Source organism: Euwallacea fornicatus, chromosome 19 (assembly GCF_040115645.1).
Source record: "Euwallacea fornicatus isolate EFF26 chromosome 19, ASM4011564v1, whole genome shotgun sequence".
NCBI classification, from domain to species: Eukaryota; Metazoa; Arthropoda; class Insecta; order Coleoptera; family Curculionidae; genus Euwallacea; species Euwallacea fornicatus.
Window position 1 is genome coordinate 2075709 of NC_089559.1, and position 24286 is coordinate 2099994.

The 24286-nt window shown below is 33.6% G+C and overlaps 1 long non-coding RNA gene across 2 annotated transcripts in view; it reads left to right on the forward strand.

Annotated features, from left to right (window-relative positions):
• The first annotated feature begins 5205 nt into the window (after positions 1-5205).
• LOC136345455 (uncharacterized) overlaps positions 5206-24286 on the forward strand; it is a 159297-nt gene continuing 140216 nt past the window's right edge. Inside the window, exon 1 of one of the 2 annotated variants that reach the window (XR_010733145.1) lies at positions 5206-5299. This is a non-coding gene — a long non-coding RNA (uncharacterized lncRNA). Of the gene's footprint in view, positions 5300-10836; positions 11033-24286 lie in introns of those variants that run through there. The other variant, XR_010733146.1, reaches the window with a different exon arrangement.

Here is a 24286-nt window from a genome sequence, read left to right on the forward strand (position 1 = left end):
TATCAGAGACAAGTATAGTCCTGTAGATGCTCAGATCAAGATGGGCAAATCGAAGATAAACATTTAAAATTAAAAAGAAAAGTCCAGTATTTTCTAAGAGCATACTAAAGGCTTGTCTGTTATGAAATTATGCAAGAAGTACAGAGTAGCAAAATCGACAATTTGTGGAATAAAAAAACGAAAATTCGATTGTCGATTCTACACTGGAGTGCAAAATTAACCAGATCCTTAAATTTTTATCTATTTTTTGGAATAAAAAATTTTGGAAAATTTTCTGAAATGTTGTCTATATTTTACTAACCACAACGTTTTTTCTTGTTTCAACTTGTTTAAATTACTTTTGCCTATATGATCCAGAAAAACTCGAGTGTTACATTTTCTTGAATAACAGGGCGCAAAAGCGTCTCAAATTAAGTAACATAATTTCATGTTTTTATACCATTTTCAGATTCAGCAAGTTTTCTCCTAGTGAAAACACAGATTTCAGTTTACTATTCTTGCAACAAAAACTTTGCGACACCTGAACAAGCTGTTGCCTTGCAACATGACGGACGCTGTCTTCGTTGTCTAAATATCTTTGAAATTCTTCAAAGTACCGTATCAGATGCACTACCGCGATACCTGGAAACAGGACAATTCACCCGGTCAGGACAAGCTATATCAAGAGCCACAATTTTAATTGAAGATCGTTTTATCAGAATGCAGGTGTTATGTGATCGCACATTGTCAGCTCCAACACTTGTCCAACGATTAAATGTAGTCCATGGAAACGTCGTTTCCATTTATACAATTCGTTGACTCTTAAATTAATCTAAAATAAATTCCAAAAGTTATGCCACGGGATCTCTATTGGCTGTTGATCTCTGACAAAAGCGTTTACGGTTCGCTCGCGAACAGCTTCATCGGGGGTTGAAGAACGGGGTGCAGTAATCTTGACGGATGAATTCAGATTCAACAAATACTCATTTGATGGGTGGAATGGTATTTGGCGAAAAACTCATGAACGTTTTACATAATGTTGCTTTCCCCTTAAAGTTCAATCTGACGGTAGCTGCGTAAAGTTGAAGGAAGGCATTTCCTTAGAGGCAGATAGAGAATTTGCCCCAATTCGTGATGCTAATTTAAATGCTTAACGATGCATGGAACAATGTTTGAAAGAACATGTAGTGCCATTTATCGTTGAAATTTTTTGTTTAATGTACGATAATTCTCGTCTACATATTACAAGAACGCTGCGAGCGTATTTGGATAAAGTTGATATTCGTTTATTACCGCGATCTTCGAGGAGTCCAGACTTAAACCCGATAGGACATAGTTTGGGATAGTCTGGGACGACTTATTCGTCGTAATGATGCTGAGTTTCAATCCGTAAATGATTTCAAGTAAGCACTTCATGACGAATGGAAGTAAATACACTTGTGGACCAAAGTTTGGAAACTCCGGTAAAGATGTTGGTAAATGGTAATTATTCATTTAATAACTTGAGAATATTACCAAGAAACATTTTTCAATTATGTATTGTTTTATTATAAATACGAAAATATGATGCAGGCAACAACAAGTTTATTTATTGCTAAAAAATAATAAACAATTCCGAAAATTGCATTTTTGACGCAGGAGAAAAGTTTGGAAACCACTCGCAAAATTAACTAAAGTACATATTTCTTTTAAATTTAATTTGTTTAATTTAATAGCTTGTTGCATATCCTTTTGCCTGAACCACTGCAGCTCCCCTAGACTTCATCGAAATCATTAACTTTTCACAAAAGTTAATCGAAAAGCGTTTCCACTCACACTTTAGTGTATTCCGCAAGCCCCCCCCCCCCCCCGTGATCACCAATTTTGTGTTCTAAGGCATTCTATGGATGCTCTGTGGGATTTAAATCAGGTGACTGGCTCGACCACTTTAATTGATTCACTGCATTAATCTCTCTTTTCTATGTCACGCAGTATACAAAACCTATTTAATATATACTGCGTGACATGAGAAAAAAGAGAACTACACGTAAAAATGGTTTTATTTAAATAATTTTTGGTATGCACGTTTCTTACGCCTAAACAAATACTTCATTAAAAATTCGAACACATTTAATTGTTAAAAACAAAAGAAAAATAATTTGTCAGTTCTTCGTAGTATCTTATACATTCCCGTATGCATCTAGGCATGGATCTAATAATGTGATTGATATCCTCTTGGGGATCTCATTCCAGGCTAACTGGAGACAGAATGACGTAGCACCGCTAGAGCTTGTGGAAGATGGGGTAAATTATGCAACCTTCTACCTACAATATCCCATGCATGTTGAATCAGTGAGAGGTCTGGAGACCGAGGTGGCCAAAGTAGCAAATTGATTGAATTTTGTTGGAAGAAGGACATAGTCACTCGATCTACGTGTGATCGTGTGTTGTCTTGCGGAAAACGTGGATAGACACGAGAAGAGGTTCCAGGACTTTTTGAATGTATCGTTGGGCTGTCATACTGCCTTTAATGAAAAGTAAAGGTGACCTTCTACCATATGCAATAGTACCCCAAACCGGTACCACAACAGTCGGATGGACATGTTTTTGTATTGTAAACTGAGGATCCCATTTTTACCCCGTGTTCTTCTTACTCTTACCCGACCATCATGCATCCCCAGACAGAATCTGGATTCGGAACTAAATACTATATTATCCCATTTCAGACTCAAATGTATCCGTTATCCACAACACTGCAGTCGATTTTCATGACGATTTGAAGTGAGAGGTAACACAAAATGGAGACGATAGGAAATCAGTCCAAAACTTCTTATCCGGTAATAAATGGTTCGAATCCCTATGAGGCTTCTATACTCAGCAAACCAATCCGCCAGCGTCCTCGCTGAGACGAGCCTATCCCTTAGTGCCATAATCCGAAGGCGGCGATCTTGACGTTCTGTAGTTCTTTGAGATCTTCCAGTACCTCTACATCTGCCTGTTGCTCTTCTTGGAAATATACTTGACAATATCTCACTATGGTGTTTACACTACATTTGAATCTAGTGGTGATTTCCTTAAATGGTTGACCAACACCTTGTAGACCTACCCCATTCGACCTTTCAAACTCGCTCAATTGATGAAACTTTCGCTACATTCTCTGTCTATGCATATTTGATTAATCTAAAGGCACACTATACACCAATAAATGATATTTTGCAGTCGTACTGTTTATATTTTATTGCAATTTTTATAGTAAAAAAAAACTGAAATTCCTGTTAACTCGTAAATACATTGATAAATATGGCTGAATATTTTATCGTTTTTTTGTGTTTCCATATACAAACATGCATACCAAAAATTATTTAAATAAAGCCATTTTCACGGGGTGTTCTCTTTCCCATGCTACACAGTATATTTGGAAACATGCTTAGGCTCATTATCCTGTTGGACCCACCATCTTAATGGCATGTTTCATTCGGCATAAGGAAGCATATGGTTTTGCAAAATATTCCCCGAAGAAAAGTCATCAGTTTTCAGCAATAAGCTAACACCAGAGCAAGGAAAACATCCCCAAACCATAATGTTTCCTCTGTCATGCTTTACTATTGGCAACTGGTACTTCCTACCGAACCTTCTTCCGACAGGACGTTTTACATATCCTTTCCCGTCATTACCAAACAAACTGAATGGACTTTCAACGCTCTACAATACATAATTCCACTTTTAAACAAATCAGATAATTAACTCTTTAGTGAACGATAAAAGGTCCTTCCTATTTTTTATATAAGTGGTTGTTTAACGAGTCTTTTTCCAGAAAGTCTCGTTTGGCTCGGTCTACGTTGGACAATTTGTGTGGATAGATTATGAATGTTAACAATATAAGGTTTTGACGTATGTTATTGGCAGCCTTCCATGGGTTTGCATGGGCGATTCTCTTAATAGTTCTGTCCGCGTGAGCATTAGCAGATCTTGGTTTTCCACATATAGGGCGATCACCAGCTGTCCCTAATGTTTTAGATTTAGAAATTATTTTAGAAATTGTTCATTTCGAAAGCTGCACTTTCCCCGAAATTTCTCTATAACTTATTCACGTTTCTTTTAATTTTACAATTCGCTCTCTAATGACAAACGGGATTCCTTTGGTTTTTGCCATTTGTAAAGATTTAATCTTGTTTTGACGAAACCAACTATTAAAAGTATTTAAATATTACTGAGATGATGTAAAGTTTCCAAACTTTTTTCCTGCGATAAAAAGTGCAATTTTCTTAATTATTTATTATTTCTTAGCATTAAACAAACTTCTTGTTGCCTGTTTCATGTTTATTTGGACATATTACGACAAAATTTCCAACCCAGAGTAGAAAAACTGAACTTTCCTAACGACTTTGTGTTCTACCAGGACAACGATCCGAAACGTAGCATCCAAATTGTAAAAGAGTTGTCTAACTATTCTCATGTAATAAAAACTCCACCGCAATCACCCGACAATAATGACATAGAAAATTTTTGGGCTAAATTAGAAGCGAAAATTAGGAAACAAGATTTTCAATAAAAACCAATTAAAACGCGTTCTTCTCGGTGAATGGGAGAAAATTTCCCCCGATTTCACTAAAAAGTTGGTAGAATCGATCCTAAATCGTCTTCGCGAAGTCATCTTAGCTAAGGGGCTACCAACTAAATATTAATTTGTTACAAAAACGATTAAAAAGAGAAGCATATCATTTTAATTTTGAGATTCGTTTTGAAAACAAATAGAAATTAATTTTTTTCTTTTCTTTACGAGAATAAATATTTTTTTCAATTGTGGCTATTATAGAATAGATCTAGCATAATGTGTTAAAAAACTTGTACCATAGTTTATTATAAAGTAAATGAAAATTTATTAATAAGTCATTTGAATACAGAGGTATCACTTTCACTTTAAGCCACTGTAAATTTTTTTGTCGGTCAAAACCTACTTCATGATAAGTAGTATTAAATATTTCACTTTAATTTCTGTCATTATTTTTAAATGTATAAAAATTAATTATTTCATGTGGAAAATCGTTCCGGACGAATAGTTTCGTCCCTCACTGTATTCCTAGCAGGAAAAACTCACCTGCGCACCTACCGTCTGGTCTGGTACTAAATATCTCAATCTACTAGTACGAAACACATCCTACGCATTGTACTGTTTTGACATTTTTCCGGAAGATGGCTCTGGAACGTCATGATGACTGCAAACAAACAATTGTGAATCATTTATGCGTCGTATCGAAGATCTCGGGGCCACGCTAGCAGCACAGCACGTCGAACTGCAATTTCCGATTTGAACTTGAAATGTTGAGTGCCTCAAATCCAGGTGAGTGGCTTTGGTAAAATATTATGTTTTATTACGATGTTGTAAAACAAACGTATTATTTAACATTGTTATGCAACCATCTACTTTTTCCTTTTATTTTATTTGGTAATAAAACTTCACACGCAAGTATGGCCAAAGTTACACACTAAACTCTGTTACCCCGTAGATCGGCAAATCCGCTGAAAATCGATTAAATTTCATTTAAAAGAAGGCTTCATGGTCCTATACGAAAAATTTACGTAATACATATTGTTTTGCCATTTGTTTTTAACCGTTGAATTATTTTGGCATTTTTGCCGAAAGTCGTTGTGGAACGCCATGATAATTTTCCACAATTTAATTGTGTGATTGCGCATCTAACAGTATGACGCACTGAATGTGCATTTAGTAATGACGGGAAATAGATTTCTTGAAGGAATGGCGAAGGATCATGTTACAGCCAAGAACCTTCAAAAGCATATTACTGTGAGTGTTATGGACATAATTGATTAATGATCATTTTCTCGAAATAAAGACAATTGCGATAACCAAATATCATAATTCGATTTTCTTCCAAAAAAAAGGGGGGAGTAGGAAAGTCGCGGAAAAATAAATAAAAAAATCAAAATAAGCAAATACAAAAATAAACAAACATTCCGAATTCATAGAACAGTTGATTGATAATCTGTGAATAACTTTTCGAATTTCTTCGTCAGTGGCCATATACAGCGATTTCCTTTTGGGTCATGTAATATTTTAAACTTTGTAACTTTTTGGTACATACTGCATGAATTCTGGCATCAAATTTTAATTCTTTAGCTTTATGCCGTATTGCAGTATTTTCATATCTGTCGCCGTTTTCATAGAATTTGCAAAAATATCTATTGATGCAAAATATGAAAGTCTTGTCTACATATGGTCTGGAATTTAAAATACTATTTTAGTAATTTTATTTTGACTTTATAACATCAAAATAAACAATTTGACTCTAAACGCACGTGAGAAAAACGGAAAATATAAGAACAAGTTAGAAACTTTAACACCCTATATATTATACCAGGTGGTACATTTAACTTACGATAGGCAAATATATGAGCAACAATCAATTTTAGAGAAAAAAAAATCAAATAAAAGTTGCTCGAAATCGAAGAAAAAATAATATGTCGAAATTGTTACTAACTTATATGATGTCATCAAAGTCATTTCAAGGTTAACTTTTTTTCCAATGGAAACCTATATTTTGTATTAATAAATATTAAGCACTACTTAAAAATAAGTAACTTTGATGGAAAACTTTTTCTTTCATATATAAAATTTGTTTAAAAACAAATTTAAAAAATATATGTTATTTTAACAAATGTTCTAAATAGTGGGCGTTAACTTCAATACATTTGTCAATATGCAATAAAAATTAATTGTAAGTTCTAATTAAAGTTTCACTGTCTACAGGGTGTCCTCGAATTACGTGGCCAAAATAATACCGCAGATTGTTTGAGTGAAAATAAGTCGAATTAACTAAACTTCCCTCAGTCTAAAAGTTGATAATTATGGAGCTACAGGGTGTTAAAGTTGAAAAAAAAATCACATTTGCTTTAATATTTTTCGATTTCTTTGAGTTAATTTCACGAAATTTCATATTTGAGGGTGTTTTAGGATACGAAATTCAAATTTATTAACGATTTAGTTGTTTCTTCTAGGGGGCGCCACAAGCGACCATTAGGACACATTTAAATCTCTGTAACTTTTTCGTGCCACGGTGTATATTATTTTGGTTTTTAAAAACCTTTTTCCCTACCTTTTATACTTAGAAAAGGTATACTTTATTGACGTCGCTAGAAGCAACGGTTTTGGAGAAAAATGCATCTAAGCCTGATGATGCATGCAAATTACCTTAAAATTATTTTCCGTTAAAAAAAATTAAGTTTTTCAAAAATAATTATTAGTAAAGGTATAACAATAAGTTTTCAAAATCAGATATTATTTTGACTATTACAACGGCAAAGTCCATAAACTAACAGCATATCCACCATTTCAGAATAAGTGAATTTATTGGCCATACTTATGGATATTTACAGGAACAAGAAGCGAAACTGACAAGAAAAAATGAGGGCTAAATAAAAAAACTGACATTTGAGAAACAAATTCAAGTGTTAAAATGTCAATTAAAAACATAGCCAACTGAGTTATTTACTTAAAAGCGCCAACGCAAATATGCAGCGCATTAGAATTATGCGTTTTTCTCCAAAACCGTTGCTTCTAGCGACGTCAATAAAGTATACCTTTTCTAAGTATAAAAGGTAGGGAAAAAGGTTTTTAAATACCAAAATAATATACACCGTGGCACAAAAAAGTTACAGAGATTTAAATGTGTCCTAATGGTCGCTTGTGGCGCTCCCTAGAAGAAACAACTAAATCGTTAATAAATTTGAATTTCGTATCCTAAAACACCCTCAAATATGAAATTTCGTGAAATTAACTCAAAGAAATCGAAAGATATTAAAGAAAATGTGATTTTTTTTTCAACTTTAACACCCTGTAGCTCCATAATTATCAACTTTTGGATTGAGGGAAGTTTAGTTAAATCGACTTATTTTCACTCAAACAATCTGCGGTATTATTTTGGCCACGTAATTCGAGGACACCCTGTATACTTCAACATGCATTTCGAAAAATTCGTTAGAGAAAAAAGCCAAATTTCTTAAATCTGGGGACTTAACTTTAATTAGAACTTATAATTCATTTTTAGTGCATATTGAGAAATGTGTTGGTGTTAATTGTCACCATTTTGAACATTTGTTAAAATTAATTTTACACCTGAAAAAAGAAGTTCCCTATAAAAGTTGATTATTTTTAAGTAGTGCTTAATGTCCATTAATGGAAAGTATAGATTTGCATTTGAAAAAACAAAGTTGATCTTGAAATGATCTTGATGACGTCATATAAAGTAGTAACTATTTCGGCATCTTATTTCTCCTTCGATGTTGAGCAACTTTTATTTTAAACTTCGTTCTCTAAAATTAATAGTTGCCCAGGTATTTGCCTGTCTCAAGTTATATAGACCACACTGTATATTTAACAGCCCATTCACATAAGGTGAGTTTTTTTAGATGATTTGTAAAAGGATCCCGGAAACAAGCACAGTTACAAAATCGGTTAAATAGGGAAAGAATTGCACCTTTATAGGATTAATATAAAGCCACTTTTGGTTTCTTGATAAAGTCCATGGCTTACAAGATATGTAGCAAAAACAGAATATTGTCGATATCTTTTAATCAATCTATTCGTATAATTATTAGTTCTAGAGAAACTATGTAAATCCGAATATTGTAGATAATTTTGCCCTGAAAAGGATATGCTAGATAGATTATTTCTGACAGCAATCATTTTTGAGATATGGCATAAACTTACTTTTTCTTTATATAAAGCGTGGTAGGTTATGATGTATTTACAAAAGTATTCGTAACTCTGCTAGTTTTTGAGATTCTTCCACTAGTCATTGAAAAAAACTTACCCTGTACATCGAACGAAAAATATTAATATATTCATCTTCGAAAATGGTACATTTTTGACGTTGAATATATTAATATTTTTTTATTATTTTGCAGAGTACTATCGCTCCCTTATACATTTGCATAACGATATGTTATACCCTGTACATATGTATATTTATTTTGGGAGAAAATCTAAAAATGAAAGTTTATGCTCATAATAAAAACCATCATAGATGTCGCTACTTATATTGGCCAGCTTAAGGATATAAAGCTTCCATCATTTACGTCCTCTATGTAAATTAACGGTTTATATCGCCTTATGTGAATAAACACAATGACATCCATCATCAATGAATTTAATACCGTGTTAATCCCCATCCACGAAAGCAAATGGGTGTGCACACGCCCAGAAATAAGAGCCGCAGGTTCGAATGACACAACATTGACGTGACATGACAGTAATCGCTACTCGTGCAAGGCCGAGTGTTTCCGTCGATTACCGACGTCACGTGTTCAGCACGCGGCGCTATCTAATTCGAGTTATCCACTGGAAGAAGAACTGAGCATCAAACAATGTTCTTTAAGGGCTGATTTATGCGAATGCGCTCAGTGCAGTCTATCCTCAATTGAAATATTGCAATATTCATGCTTGAATAGATTCAATGGCATTTTTTTCGAAATAAGTATTAAAATGCTTAAAAGAGAAATGATAAAAAATGGTTTGTGAGGAATATTTTTGAGATTTTTATATTCTACATGAACGTCAAGTCTCATTTTTATAAGCACTCAATCGAGCGAAAACAGAAGGGAGTGAAATTCGGCCCTAAATCTAATTACACAATCCTCCTGTATACAATGAGATTAGAGTTTGTTTTTTAAGTGCTCTGTACTAGTATTAAATGACATACAGAATGTGTGCCATAGCTGTGTGAAATCGGGGACTGTGGGAAAAGTACTTTATTAGATGCCTTTTGAAGTAGGCCCATTCAGAATTTATTTCTTCGTTTTGGACCGGTGAAAACTTATAATTAATTGGATCCTTAATCCAACGTTTTGTATTCGGGAAATCATCCGAAATTTCATTTTTTATCAGAAAAGATTAAGGTCTGATAAGTGTCTTATAAAATTTGACCCATAAGACTTGATAACCGCCTCATAATATTTGTCAATTGTTCTCTAAGACTCCGATTAAGGCAAATGATAGTTGACAGATCCTTATTACTCAATTGACTGTTGATATTTGACCACCGATGAATAACATTTGATAGTTGAGCAGACGCACCTAAATAACTATTACATCAAAATGTAACCTCACCTGTTTATCATGATCTTTAGCTAGATAATTTATCGGTTATCAGGAACTGGAATACACGTTCGGTTTTCTAGAGACTATTGTCACCGGAGGCTGTTATCAAAGGGGAGCATTAAAATTTAAAGCCAAATCCCCTAACATTATTTCCATAATATTCATGTCATTTTTATCTTAACGTTCCAATAAAAGAACAGCCATTTTATGAATTTTTGGGTGGGGCTTGTATAAACGACATAAGCACATGAATACAAGCTATGGATGTTCTTTAGATATTGGTACATTTTAGATATCCAGCAATATTAATTTTGCAGAAATAATTTTTATTTGCGTATAATATAAATAGCCTTCAACAACCTCACTTCCACATAGTAACCTCAGCAGTCATAGTATTCCAATTTCCTATAATGTTATAGTGACTGAAAATGTGTCTATAAAATTGCCATCACATGAGTTTTACATCTCTATATGTACTTATAAGGTCCAGCAATTTCGAGTATGTTTCAACCAGAAAAATAAGACTAAACCTTATTTACCTAGTTTTACAATATAACCTCTTAGTCCATTCTTCCTTTTATCTAATACCGATCTGTACTTATAAAAAAATCTCATTTAATATGGATATACGCACCTTTCGCAACAGATAAAATTGCAATAAATATAGAGATGATCTAATTCGTAGAATTATTGGCAATTTTAGTAGATTTTCACAGTATTTAGTAGCTTCGTATCAATTTTCAGTAGACGACCAACGCGAGGCTTGATGCATTGTAATATTAAAAAAAGGAAGAACGAAATTGAACGAGTGGGGTGAATTGCAGGTGGCAGTGAATGAATTGATATTTTACTTTAATGAAATAGTCGATTGTGATATAAAAGTGCGTTTTTAGTGATAAACTCACTTCAAGGACTCGATCTCATGTTTTGATTGCCATCTGGAAAAAAATCTATAAGGTAAATACAATGATGGTCATTAAATTTATGCAGAATTTCATAAAAAATGATTTTGTATAATGCATTTGTATGTTCATATATTTCCTTCTTTTTGAGTACGTTGAATTTTGAATCGCAAAATGCATAAAAGTGTAAATTTTGCTGATTATCGCGTAATTTCTGATCACTTTGTTTGCCACTTCAGAAATCAGTATCTCTTTTCTTTGAGTTCTTTCTTAGACAACATCCAATTCGACAAGATGTTCTGCGATGTGAGGTTTTCACTGTAGGTTTAGAACGAAAGTAGAAATTCATTGTAGTTTACAGTTTACAGAACGTGTCTAACTATTTCTTTGATCAGTTGAACAATTAACATCTTATTTCCTCAGGTTTTGTTTTATATAAAATTGCCATGGAAAAATTGTTAGAAAAAATGAGAGAGAAATGAATATGAAGAAAGTAAAAATTGCAAAATGAAATTTGCTAGCAAATGTATTATCAGATAATTTCATTGATTGTAATAAAAGATAGAACAGAACCGAATTTAAGGAGACAAACAGAAACAACTAGTTTCGAGGGCCGATACTCCTACTCACCGTTTATGCTCGATTCCATTATCTATCTCTAATAATCAGCTGCAACCACTCGAACGATGCAAACACAGATTTGCTTACAAATTTACATTTTGCAATTTTATTACTTATTTCTATTTATTATACCGATTTCAGCGTAAACCCTCAAAGTTCAAAACTTTCTTTTAAACATTTTGTTTCAGTTTTCAGGACTTGTGATAAGGATCTGAGACATTGCATCTTGACAGCAATATTTTCATTGTTAATGATTTATTTGTGTTAAAGTCTTAAAAACTGATCCTTTGGAAACTCAGAAAAATGTAGATCTGACTTTATTTATTTTGAAATTTTTAACAACTTCCGAACACATTGAGTGACAACTCATTAATCTATGGAGGAATTCCACTATAGTACATCAAATGATTCTATGATTTCGACAAGTTTCATGAGACTATTCAAAGTACATGATTGTAATATATCCTTCAGTTTCCGAGATATGTAGACAATTCTATAGCTATTTCCAGGAGTTTTAACGTAATTCGAAATTAAGAGTCTATCATTCATTTGGCATTTCTGTGTTCAGTATAATTCCAGTGATATAGTATTGCGTCAATTGCATTAAATTTGATCATCATCAAAAAAGTAAATGAATATAGTGTCCATTCCTAGTAACATAAAATGTGTTAATATTTGAGTGGTGTCGCCATCTTTCGTAATCGCTTGAACCTGCGTTGGTCATTCCCACATTGTAACAAACGAGAGATGGCGCTCTAAATGTAATAAGAGCGCTCAACTGAAACTACAGTGAATTGGAGTCAATAGTTTTTCATTAGACCATTCTATCAAAGAGGGCGCTAGTGCCGGTGGTTGCGGAAAAATCAATGCGAAACATTTGGTATTGCTTCTGATAGATGGGGCCAATACTAAGGCAGATATTAATTTATAGTGAAATATCTACCCTACATCCCTATTGGTTGTAGTTCAGATGGTTGTAAATAGATGCCCTTGAGGGGACGATTAAGGTAATTAATTAACATTTTTTTTAAGTTCCTCTATATTTATGGAAATTAAAACAAAATTAATTTATTAAAATTCAGTCACAATGCCATACATAAAGAAATAAAACAATAAATGCTGGATTCCAAAAATGGAAATAGAAATCTGCTTAATCGGGTATTTTCAATGTTAAAAACTGATTAATTAGTGGTGGACTCGAGTTGATAAAGCGGATGCTATTGCGAGCTTACATGACTTTTATCCTCGATTTTATCGGTATTTAATTCGTCCCTCCTATAAAATATTTTCTAAGATAGCTACAGAGATTTCGGTGGTTGAGTAATGAAATTGTAGGTTTTTCGTATAAATTCTAATATTAAAATAATTCGTAAAAACTATGTAGAATTTAAACAAATCTCCGACATTCCACCTAAACAGTCTCATTCTGCGCTCCACCTCATGTTAAACATTTAAATTAACCTCGTTTTATTGCTTATATGACTAATATAATAGGGCAATAAATAATCTGTTTTATCTCATGAGTGTTGGCATACTGTAAGTGCATCCTGCGCAAGTAAGAATGCTGGATTAGGTAAATTTCCATGCTCATATGCTATTGTAATGGTGATAAAAATAATGTTATCAGAGAGAATTTTTAAGACGGAGTTAATATTTCAGAGAAATTCTTCATAGGTCACAGAGTATAGGTCATAATATTAAAGTTACAAAATGCATTATAATTCTGTTCTAAAACAAGCTACGCCGCTGACTTTTATTTAGTTTTACAACCAGGACTTGAATGATTTTGAAAGTTGTTCATTGATATCGAAGTAACAAATTCAGTTATTTCGTGTAATTTATTACGATGATATTTCATGTTAAAATTTACAGATCACGACGATTTACGTTCTCACGCCAAATTGCCAAAGAGTATTTCTCTGCTTATATGTCGTATTCCCACATTTACGTCATAACCAGAGTCAAAAAACTAACATGACACACAGATATTAAGTGATGACCACACACATACCACGGCGTTTTTTTCATTTCTAAATTTTACCAATATTCTTTAAATGATTTTATGATACTACAAATAAATTGTTACATCATACGTTTCTGTTTTCTATAAAGAAAAAAAGACATTTTTTAGGTCTATAAATGACGAGTTAAGCAACATATTGCCCAAAAATCATAGGCGTATCATGACACTTTCTTATTGGAAACTACCAAATTTCTTAACAATAAAAATATCTTTAAGTGCTTCAATTTTAAACACAATCGCATCCCTCTGCAATTCATCGAAGAAATTGTATGTGTTTATAGAAGATGTTTCACTCGCACTGCTGAATATTTCCAGAAAGTCATTGCCGTGGCACTTAATGATTACCGATGTTCATAAAAGTGTCTAACTTGTCTAACAATTATAGCCTTAGAACCCAACAAAAAGCACCTAAATTCCTACATTTTTGCCTATTTTGTGAAACATGAATGATTGCTCATAACGTAAAAGTCACATGAGTAATACCCATTAAGAGACTGGTCAACAATTACGAGCCCATAGATAAACAGGTATTTTTCTTTTCAAATCTCGCACAAAGTAATGTGTCCGAGCTAGTGGAAAAGAGAACAAATGAAACCTTATCCCTTTTCTTAAAAGCCATAGCATAGATAGAAAGCGATGGATTCATTTCAGTTGCTAAGTATACGTCTATATGTGAAAGCCCGTTATATTTGGAGAATATGTGCAGAAGAATACTAATTGTTACGATAGATGGAGGTAATATTTAATTTTCCGGAATGAAATAACAATGCAATGAAAGTTATTGAAAATTTTTGAAGAAGTCTGCATGAATGCAAGTGCAAAAGTGCTTTTTTCAGTTTAAGTAGCATGAGTGTAAACTCATAGATTAAGTTTCGTTGGGCAAACTGTATTTGAGACGAGAACTTCATTTCATTAACATTAATGGATAAAACAAAGGAAACTTTTGAATTTCTCAGAAACAACTTTAATTCGACCCTGTGAAACGTCCATATGTACCACGTCTTATTTATAAAAAATTATTCCTTCAATGTATGCAGTACAATTTTTTTATATTTCTTTTCGTTAATTTTTTTGGCTGATTTACGATTTGTGCTGGAACAAAACTAAAGAAGTTATGATTTTCATAGATTTTCATTACTTTAAATCTATATTTCGCGTAGAGTACACATACGATTTTACAAAATGGCATTGCGAGAGTGCCTGTTGGAAAACGTTTATCTGAAGACTTGTAATCAAGAATTGTTAGAGTTTCAGAACGGAATGACACAAAAAGACATTGTAAATAATTTTTCTCTGCATAAATCCGTGGTACCCCAAATATTAAAGAGGTACAGGACACGAAGAAATGTTATTTCTAGCAAATGTTGTGGTGGCAGGCCCAAAAAAACAACAAAACACGTAAATAGACGTATAAAAATTATTGCTAGGGCACAACTGTATTTGCCTGCAAGAGGTATTCTACGCGAATTGGGAAGGAAACTTTTGAGTTACAAAACTGTGCAAACCCATTGTAATGAGGTAGGACTTGTAAGCAGGCGACAAGCAAAAACACCATTAATTTCTCCGAAAAATAAAAAAAAATTTGGAAAAAGTCTTATTTAGTAACGAGACCAAAATAAATCTTTCTGAATCTGATGGGATAACATGGATCAAGCGTCCAGTTGATAAACGATATGACCTCAAGAATACTTTCCCTCAATTGAACCATCGCGACGGTTCTGTTCTTCTATGGGGATGCCGTTCGTCCTACAAAATAGATCCAATTTATTCAATTGTAGAAGAAATAAACAAGTTCGTGTACTAAAATATTCTGAAAAATGTAATAGAATCAGTTTATGATGGCAATCTGCCAATTAATTGGATATTCCAGCAAACGTAAAGCAACAATCGTCACCAATTGACTCAAGGAGTCAAAAATCGTTGTTTTTTGATTGGCCAGCGCAAAGCCAAGACTTGAATCCAATTGAAAGTTTGTGGAATGTATTAAAATTGCAAATAAAAAAAAAGAATCATAAATAAGGAAGATTTAAAGTAATCCATTCAAAATATATGAAGAAATATCGTTATGTCCGAAATAAACACTTCTTGAATGGATGCCCAAAAGGTGTGCAGAAGTTATTAAGAATGAAGGGTATGCTACACAATATTAATTTTGGTTGATTTTGTTTTATCACCACTGTTGTTTATTTTTAATTCTTTCAGAGTTTCTGCAGTTTTGTCCAACTATTTTTTTTTATAGAATAGTTTACTGTTTTTTTTTTCGTAATGCAAACTATTTATAATACAATTTAGAGTGCTTCTTTTCTTGGCTTGTGTACAAGGTATCCCATTTAAAGCTGTGGTTGAAAATTACTCAGAAACGGTACGTTATACGAAAAAAAGTATGAGATAAAAGTTGTGCAGTAAAGAGGGGGATATGTCAGGAAGATAGTAACTTTTAACTCAAAACGTTATTTTAAGGTCATTTCAGGAGAAACTTTTTTTTTCAAACAGCAACCCCGTATGTTCTTACAGATCTTTGTAGACCTTCAAAAAATGAATATCTTTTATTTGAACAATATTTTTAATAGACGTTTTTCTGCAGAGTTATTCTTGAATATTGTCCGATTTTGGAGATGGTCGATATTATTGCATTTTTTTTCCTAAAAGAGTTTTGCAATGTATATTCTGTTTAAAACTCATAAAAATCTATCTATCTTTAACAAATTAATTTAAAATCCTAATTTGAGCAACTTGAGGAAGCCAATGTTCAAAAGAATGTCTTTCCTGCTCCAAACAGATCTCAACTTTTATTTGAAAAGAAATGTTTACTCTACGCAACATCTCCTCGTTTATCAACTGACACGCATTTTCAATTCTCCTTTTCATGTAGTTTGCAATTATTGGTACTTCTGTATAAACTTTGTCCTTTAAAAAACCCCAAAGGAAAAAAATCTGGTGAAGTCAGATCAGGCAGTCTAGGAAGCCAGTTCACTGGACCGCCTCGTCCAATCTATCGGTCTGAATACATTTCATCCAGAACTCCACGAGACATTGTAGCAAAATTAGCTGGACAATCGTCATGGTGATAACACATCACCCATCTTGTCACAAGTGAAATGTTCCCTAACACTTCCGGAAGATTATTACGCAAGAAATTGCGGTACATTTCTCCATTCAAGTTTCCTTCAACGAAAAAAGGTCCGATTAAGTATTCCCCCATAATATCGCACCATACATTCACTGACCATAGTTGATGTTCAACTTCTCTAAGTCATTGTGGGTTTACAGCACTATAAAAATGCAGATTATGGCCATTCACTGGACCATGGTTTGTGAATGTGTATTCGTACGAAAACAAAACGTTGAAGAGGAAATTTGCATTTTGATTTAATTGTTGTTTTGCTTAATTACGAAAATTGGCTCGATTTTTAAGTTCAATTCCATGGAATTCCTGATGTAAGGAAGTGTGATAAGGATGGTATTTATTCACCTACAAAATTCTTTGGGTACTTGTTTTTGATATTCCTGAGTCAGCAGCAATTTAACGACAACTTACATGGGGATCGAAGGCAACAGCTGCAAGAATTACTATTTGATTGCCTTCATGCGTTGCACTTCGGGAGCGATTGCATTTCTTGTTTCTACCGTTTTCGTTTCTGTGAAATTTTTAATGATACTGTTGAAAGTCGTTCAACAGGGAACTCTTTCATCCGGAAATCTTTTGGCATAAAGTTCTACTGCCCAATTAACACTTCTTCCAGTCTCTCCACAAATAAGAACTATTTCTAATTTTTCATTCAAAGTGTAGCGATCCATTTCTGTTATTGAATTTTGAAATGAAAAGAATATTTTTTTAATAATTTCACACAAAGAGAATTAGATTGACCGACGGAAAAGTTACATCGATTTCCTGTATACCTTGTTATGAGGGAGACTAACAAGAGGAATTTTAAGAAAATATTTTTTTTATTAGATAGTTGGATTGTTATGAGTTTTAAACAGAATGTGCTTTGCAAAGCTTTTTTTAGAAAAAAAATGGAAATTTTAAACTATCTCAAAAATTGGATAAAAATCAAGAATAACTCTGCAGAAAAACGTCTAATAAGAAAATAGTTCAAATAAAGGTATTCGTTCTGTGAAGGTCTACAAGGATCTGCGAAGAAAATACGGGGTTGCCGTGTGAAAAAAAAGTTGCCCTTAAAATACCTTAGAATGATGTTTTAGCTAAAAGTCACTATCTTCATGACATGTCCCCCTGTTTACCGCACAACTTTTATTAAAAATCTTTTTTCATACAACATACCGTTTTTGAGTAATCTTTAATCACAACTTTAAATGGGCTACCCTGTATATTATTGTGCGTCAAACTACGTTAGTTCATCGGTAGTATTAAAAAAACAGCAACATCGAAAGCTTTCTTAGTTTTGATCATTAGTTTACATATAAATAGAAGATTGTTCTAGATTGAAGTCTGAATTTCAAGCTGCGAGCTTGGACTTCCGTTGCAGTTTACTCAGGGCTGTAGCGGGACGTAGGGCCCAATTCCCTATTCTCTTTCACTGTGATAACGGATGATGTTTGCTCTGAAGTGAAACTCTCAATTTTCGCTCTTTCTTCCCATGGCATTCCACTTACTGAAGTTAAATGGTTCTCCATCCGAATCACAGAAAAATCTCACCGAAAAGAAATGGTTTTCTCAATCTAACCGGTCGAGAAAGCATTAATAAAATGGAGCACATTACTCGAGATGATTCCCTTCAAGAAGCTTAACGAATCTTATCTGATGAAACCCACCTACGTGATATCGACACAGAATTGTTACTGCAGAAGAAATGCATGGGAAATGGGACAATTATTTTTTTTCCTTGGTATGACTGTGATTATGATGTTCAGCGCGCCTCAAGTTGACCCTGGTTTACGTAACTTTTGAGTCCCCACGTATAACTTTACGTTCTAGAAATCGTTGTGTTTAAATACACATTTTTTGGTACCCCGTGTAGGTTTTACTAGACGCACCATCAATGGGACAATGTTAAGAGGAAAGCCAAACAAAGACATATTAAGAAAGGTGCGTGCATATGCAAGGCAGTCACAGAGTTATGTTAATTAGTTTTAATTTGTACTTCGGCCAGATGCACCAAGGTTGGGCTTTACCATAAAAATTGTCACCTTTCGAGTAATTTCGCTTAATCGGAAACAGATATTTCCACCAATCCAATGTCTAAATCGAGGGTCACAATTTTTAAAAGCTCCACAAGAACGGTGTGGTTGGCGACGGTTTCAAGCAAACAAAATTAAGGAAGTAGCGAACGATGGCAACTTTGGTTTAAAACAAACATAAGAGAACACCTTGAAGGCCTACTTGAGGTGTTTTAACCCCGGTTGAAGCCGACGGTGTAACCTGAAGAGAACTTGAATTTACCTGACTCAGATGATAACAAAATATTAGGAGAACGCAGCAGATAGGGTCTTGATCAGGCTATTTCACTGAAAATTTCACGATTACGTTTGACTCTCAAAAAGAAAAATTGTTTTGTCCTGGGTCTTCGAACATGAATTTCTTATTAACCATTCTTCGACAAATTCGTTGTCTCAAAAAGAACTTTCCGAAATAATTCACTCAGTAGTGATGTTATATCGGTAAACAGCTTTCCAATAGACGAAATGCGTTTAACTTCATTCGTCAATTCAACTCAATAGGTGGAATTCCTTCTGGGATTCCCGGAAGGAAATATTATTTTTTTGGAATATACAGGGTGTTAAATAGGTGCGTGCAGATATTTCAAGGAACGAATCTCTGACCGATTCCAATACAAAAAGTTCCTATTAACTTATGGTCGCAACGGATCGGTTTAAAAAATACAGAGTGTTTAAATTTAAATTTGGTTTTTTTTGAATATTTTAGGTCGATCGGACGAAATTTAATATTCACCGGTTCTTATGATGCAAAACTCAAACGTTATCTTAGTTTTTCTTTATTACTGATAAAGGGCGCCACGTAGAGGGTTTCAGCACATTTAAACTAGCCCTAACTTTTTTGCCCCACACTGTAGGCCACTTTTGTGTTAAGGGCATTATTGTACATTTAGTTTGATTCAAAAAAGTACTCTTGGCGAGTATTGAATTTAATTCGATTGACTCATCTGTGTCCAAAAATATTCACAGAAAATCAAACTAAAATTAAAACTGAAACCCTCTGTATCTCTTAAACGGGGCCGTAGCGACCATACGTTAATAGGAACTTTTTGTATTGGAATCGGTCAAAGATTCATTCCTTGAAATATCTGCACATACGTAATTAACATCCTGTATATGAAACTGTGAGATCTTAAATTTAATGAATTCGTGGAAAAAATTGCGTCCAAAAATATCAAATCGTTCTTTTCGGCAAGAACTTTTTTGTTTCCGAAATATACGTAAATATTTTCCGATTTTCTAAAAGTGCCTCAAATTGCATTTCGAATCAGAAACTTTTACGGGAAAATGGCTACTTTTATTTTCTTGCAAAGTAGTTACCTACATCTCTTATCACTCCATTAGAGACATTTCCAGTTCTGTTCGATAAAACAGTCATTTATAAGGCCATGGACTTTAAGAACTGACTAAAATTTTAGATATCTGGGTTAAATTTTTAGAGAAGAGTTAAACCAGTGGTCGCACTTTCACCTGAAATTTGCCACTTACATTTTGGAAGTTAATATTTATCAGTTCAATTTCCCAAATTTTCAATTATGCTTTAAATTCTCTTAGGTACGACTCTGATTTCTTGAATTGCGATCTAAAAACTACATATTTCGTATTGAATATTTGAAGTGCTAAATACTACTTAAAACAGTGACGTAATTTGCACCTTAAATGTGACGCTAAATTCTTAAATCGAGATACTGATTATCTCAATTTTCTTTCATTTTTGACACTGTTTAATTTTCTAGTTTAGAGTATGAAGTAGTGCCGAAATCAATATTCTCACTTGCACCTGGAATTTTTTCATTTTTTTAGGGTTGATGTATTTTTTATTGCCTCTTTTTTAAAATTATTTTAACCAAATTTTCTAAACCAACAATCTACCATTGCTGGAATTGGACACAGTTTTTCTTCTAGCATAACTTTTTTTATAGTTCCTATTCCGGACTTTGTGTAGCATAATCCCGATATTTCGAACTCCTATTTAAATAGGTAAATAGTAGAACAATATTTTTTTCTAGGCAGATGTTCGTTTCGTAAATATTTCACGATTTTCAAACTCTCTTCCTAATTTCCTTTGGTGCGACGCCGTTTTCGTACAACCTCACATTTGTAATTGAACTTTTATCGTCCTCCTCACATTACTCTTAACGATGGCTTTCCCAAGACCTCCCCCCTTTTCTCTATCTCACCAACAACCACTGAACTTTTAAATTTCTCCTGAAGAAACAATCTTAGGCATTTTAACGTCTCTATGGCTCGCGCTGTAATTTATTACACATTGTTTGTTTTATTGAGTCTCGCTGTAAAATTCAGAAATCATAAAGCCTCCATAAAACCTCCTTAATTGCAAAATCACTGAGAAGGCCTCTTAAAATGCGTAGTCTTGCAGTGGGTATTTAAAGATGTGTGTTATTGCTGTTCCTGGGATGGATGCATGACATAGTCTCAAGGTTCATGCCATAACTCGCCTTACACCTAGAACAATTAACCATAATGATGAGGATTGTTAATCGTTCCTTTTTGCCACGTGATTTGTATAACTGTTTGTAGGATATTGCAACCTTCTCTAGATTTTCAATTTAATTTTTTTAAAGAGCAGTAATTCTTTCCTTGATACGTCAATGTTTCCTAATATTTAACAACCAGGATAATTTAATTTAATAGTCTAGGAAGCCCATAAATTTCATAATTTTCATGCTTCCTAAAGCTACCGTTCAGTTGAACATTCCGGGGATTTTATTCGTTTCTTGTCCCTTTGGATGTTGCTGTGATTTATGCTCTATACAGTTTATCTACGATTGTCGTTCCCAACCAACCGACAGTGGCGGAGCAAGAAAACTCTTGTAGGAATATTGAAAAAAATTCAGGGATAACTTGTAATAATATATTTGCCGTAGATAGCCAGCTTCACATGGGATCAAATGGCCGTGGAGTAACGTAAATCAGGAATGAAACTGATCCGTGTAAGTGCCCATTTCGATCAGCGGCGCCCAGTGGGGTACTGAACCGTATAATCTGGTCAGCGAAGTGTTTGTGCAACAATGCATTTCAACGACAATAAAGAAAGTTACCGCCGTTGGGCCCCTTTGTTTTTCCGACAATTTTAGATTGTAATGGAGAAAAAATTATTAAGAATTTGTGTTACATAGAGTGTGACTCAGTTAAGAAGGAAACACCCCCTGTAACTTTATATTTATAACTCGATTTCAAAATATCCAGGTTCAAAAGATAGAGAATAAAAAGCTATATTTATGCTGTAAAAATTGTTTTTTAACTCACCCTATCAAGGTACTATAACTTGTTTACCATATTAAAAATCGGAAAAAACGAATTAGGGTGTTTTTTGGGAAAAAATAAGCACCCCACTGAATTTGGCATTCTTTAAAATGGGTACGCGTTAAATTTTATAAAAAAATAACAATTATTAACCATTTTAGAGAAGTTTATTCTAGAGTTGTAAACAATGTTATTTTATTAAGATAGTCATCAACAAACAAATTCTAACGAATTAAATTGAAGGATGACTTAATTGGTGGTTTGGATGGAAATTTAAATAATTAAAATTTTCCAGAATTCTTCAGCAAGAAGTGATGAACGCTTTGGACGACTGGCCGCTCACTTATTTGAAAAACGTCTATTTTCAATTAGATACCAGTTCTGTTCATAATTCCGCTTTAGACAATATTTAAATTTGCACTTCTAAAATAAATGGAAAGGCGGCAATAGTCCATTAATCGAATGGCCTCCAAGATATCCCGATCCTACCTCCTTAGATTTTTTTTCTGTGGAGCACGATCAAAAATAAAGTTCATAAATTGTGTCCTCACGACATTGAAGATTTTGTTACTCACATACGAAAGCTTGTGAGGAAATGATTCCACAATTGAAAAATGTCCAAAGGAATATATTAAAAAAGATACAATAAACGTATTGAATTAAAGGGTGAGCTAGTGGAATCTTTCATGATTTAGCTTATTTATTTCAATTTTATTTGCTTTTATGGCTCTCTCGATAAAACTATATTGTTTGCAACTATAAAATGAACTTCTTTGAAATGATTAATAATGGTTATTTTTTTAGGAAATTGGGTACGTACCCATTCTAAAGAATGCTATATTCAGTGGCCGCTTATTTTCTCCAAAAAAAAAATCCTATTCCTTTTTTTCAAATTTTGACATAAAAAACAAGTTGTAATAGGTATTGGTGACGTAAGGTAAAAACAATTTTTACAACATAAATAGTTTTTTATTCTCTATCTTTTGGTTCTTTGAGTTCGCGTTATAAATGCAAAAATTGCAGGGGCATTTCCATATTAAATGAGTCACCTTGTATGTTTTTTTTTGGAGTGGGCTCTAAAATAGTGTTTACGAACTCTAAAATAGCAGGTTTCTTTTATTAACCTTTTGTCCATGTTGTTTATTGAAATCTCCCACTGTACAGCGTTCCGTTTCCGCGCCAACAAGTTTGCCGGGCAAATCGTCGATTTACATTAGTTTATAGGGGATTAAATGACTTTGGTGTTGAATGGTATTCATGGGTTACAAGACTGAAATTTATTGTTTGCGGAGTCTTATCATGGTCCCAAACCAATGGGTCATTATGGTTTAGATTAGTTCGCGCTATATGTTTTAAATCTCTTTGAATACGGGAATGTTCACGAAAAGAAATCAATTTTTATTATTTGTTTTGCCAACAATTAGTGAAATATTAATGTTGAAGTATGAGGGCTGTTGACGTTACATATTTTTAGGTGACATTGATCGTTGACGTTGTCCCTTGAAGTTGACTGTTGACATCACAAGCTATAACTGCTTCAGGCGTTCAGCGGCGCTTAATTGCTCTATATATTGCAGCTTATTGGCAGTAATTAGCTATAAAAAAATCATTGTTCCAAGTTAAACAAATAACCCAAAAACAGCTTGTTATTTGCTAAAATTGTGAAGACACCTGCAATTCGCTACCAACTTCCAAGAACAATGTACAAGGCGCTGAAACCTGTGACGTTATTACTGTAATCTTACGCAGTTTAAACATGAAGGCGGCTATTTAAAAACTATGGGTGGTCTTTTACGGGCAACCACTCTTATTTACAACAAATTAATTTGAATATTTTCAACCCATTAGGGTTTTTTCTTCGCTTATTTTTCCTTCAAGTGTCGTTGAGCGCCACCAGAAGCCCACTACGTAAGCTAATTGTGCTTTACGCATCGTGACGTCATAGTTAAATGGAACCTAGTTGATCTTCTTCTACCTCAAAAACTAACACCCAAATGTAGTACATATCCAGTATCAGCGTTCAGTTAAAATAGCCACACAGTTAACATCAGGTTTATGAAACAAAATTCACTTTCATGGTTTTTCCCTCAAGAAGAGTTGGTAGATAAAGTCTCCGGCGTAAAGATTTTCGAGTTATAGATTCTAGTGGATTGCAGCGAGAAGTTGGAACCTGTTCCTGGGTATTTAATATACGGGATGTTTTGAAAACTTATTAACAAC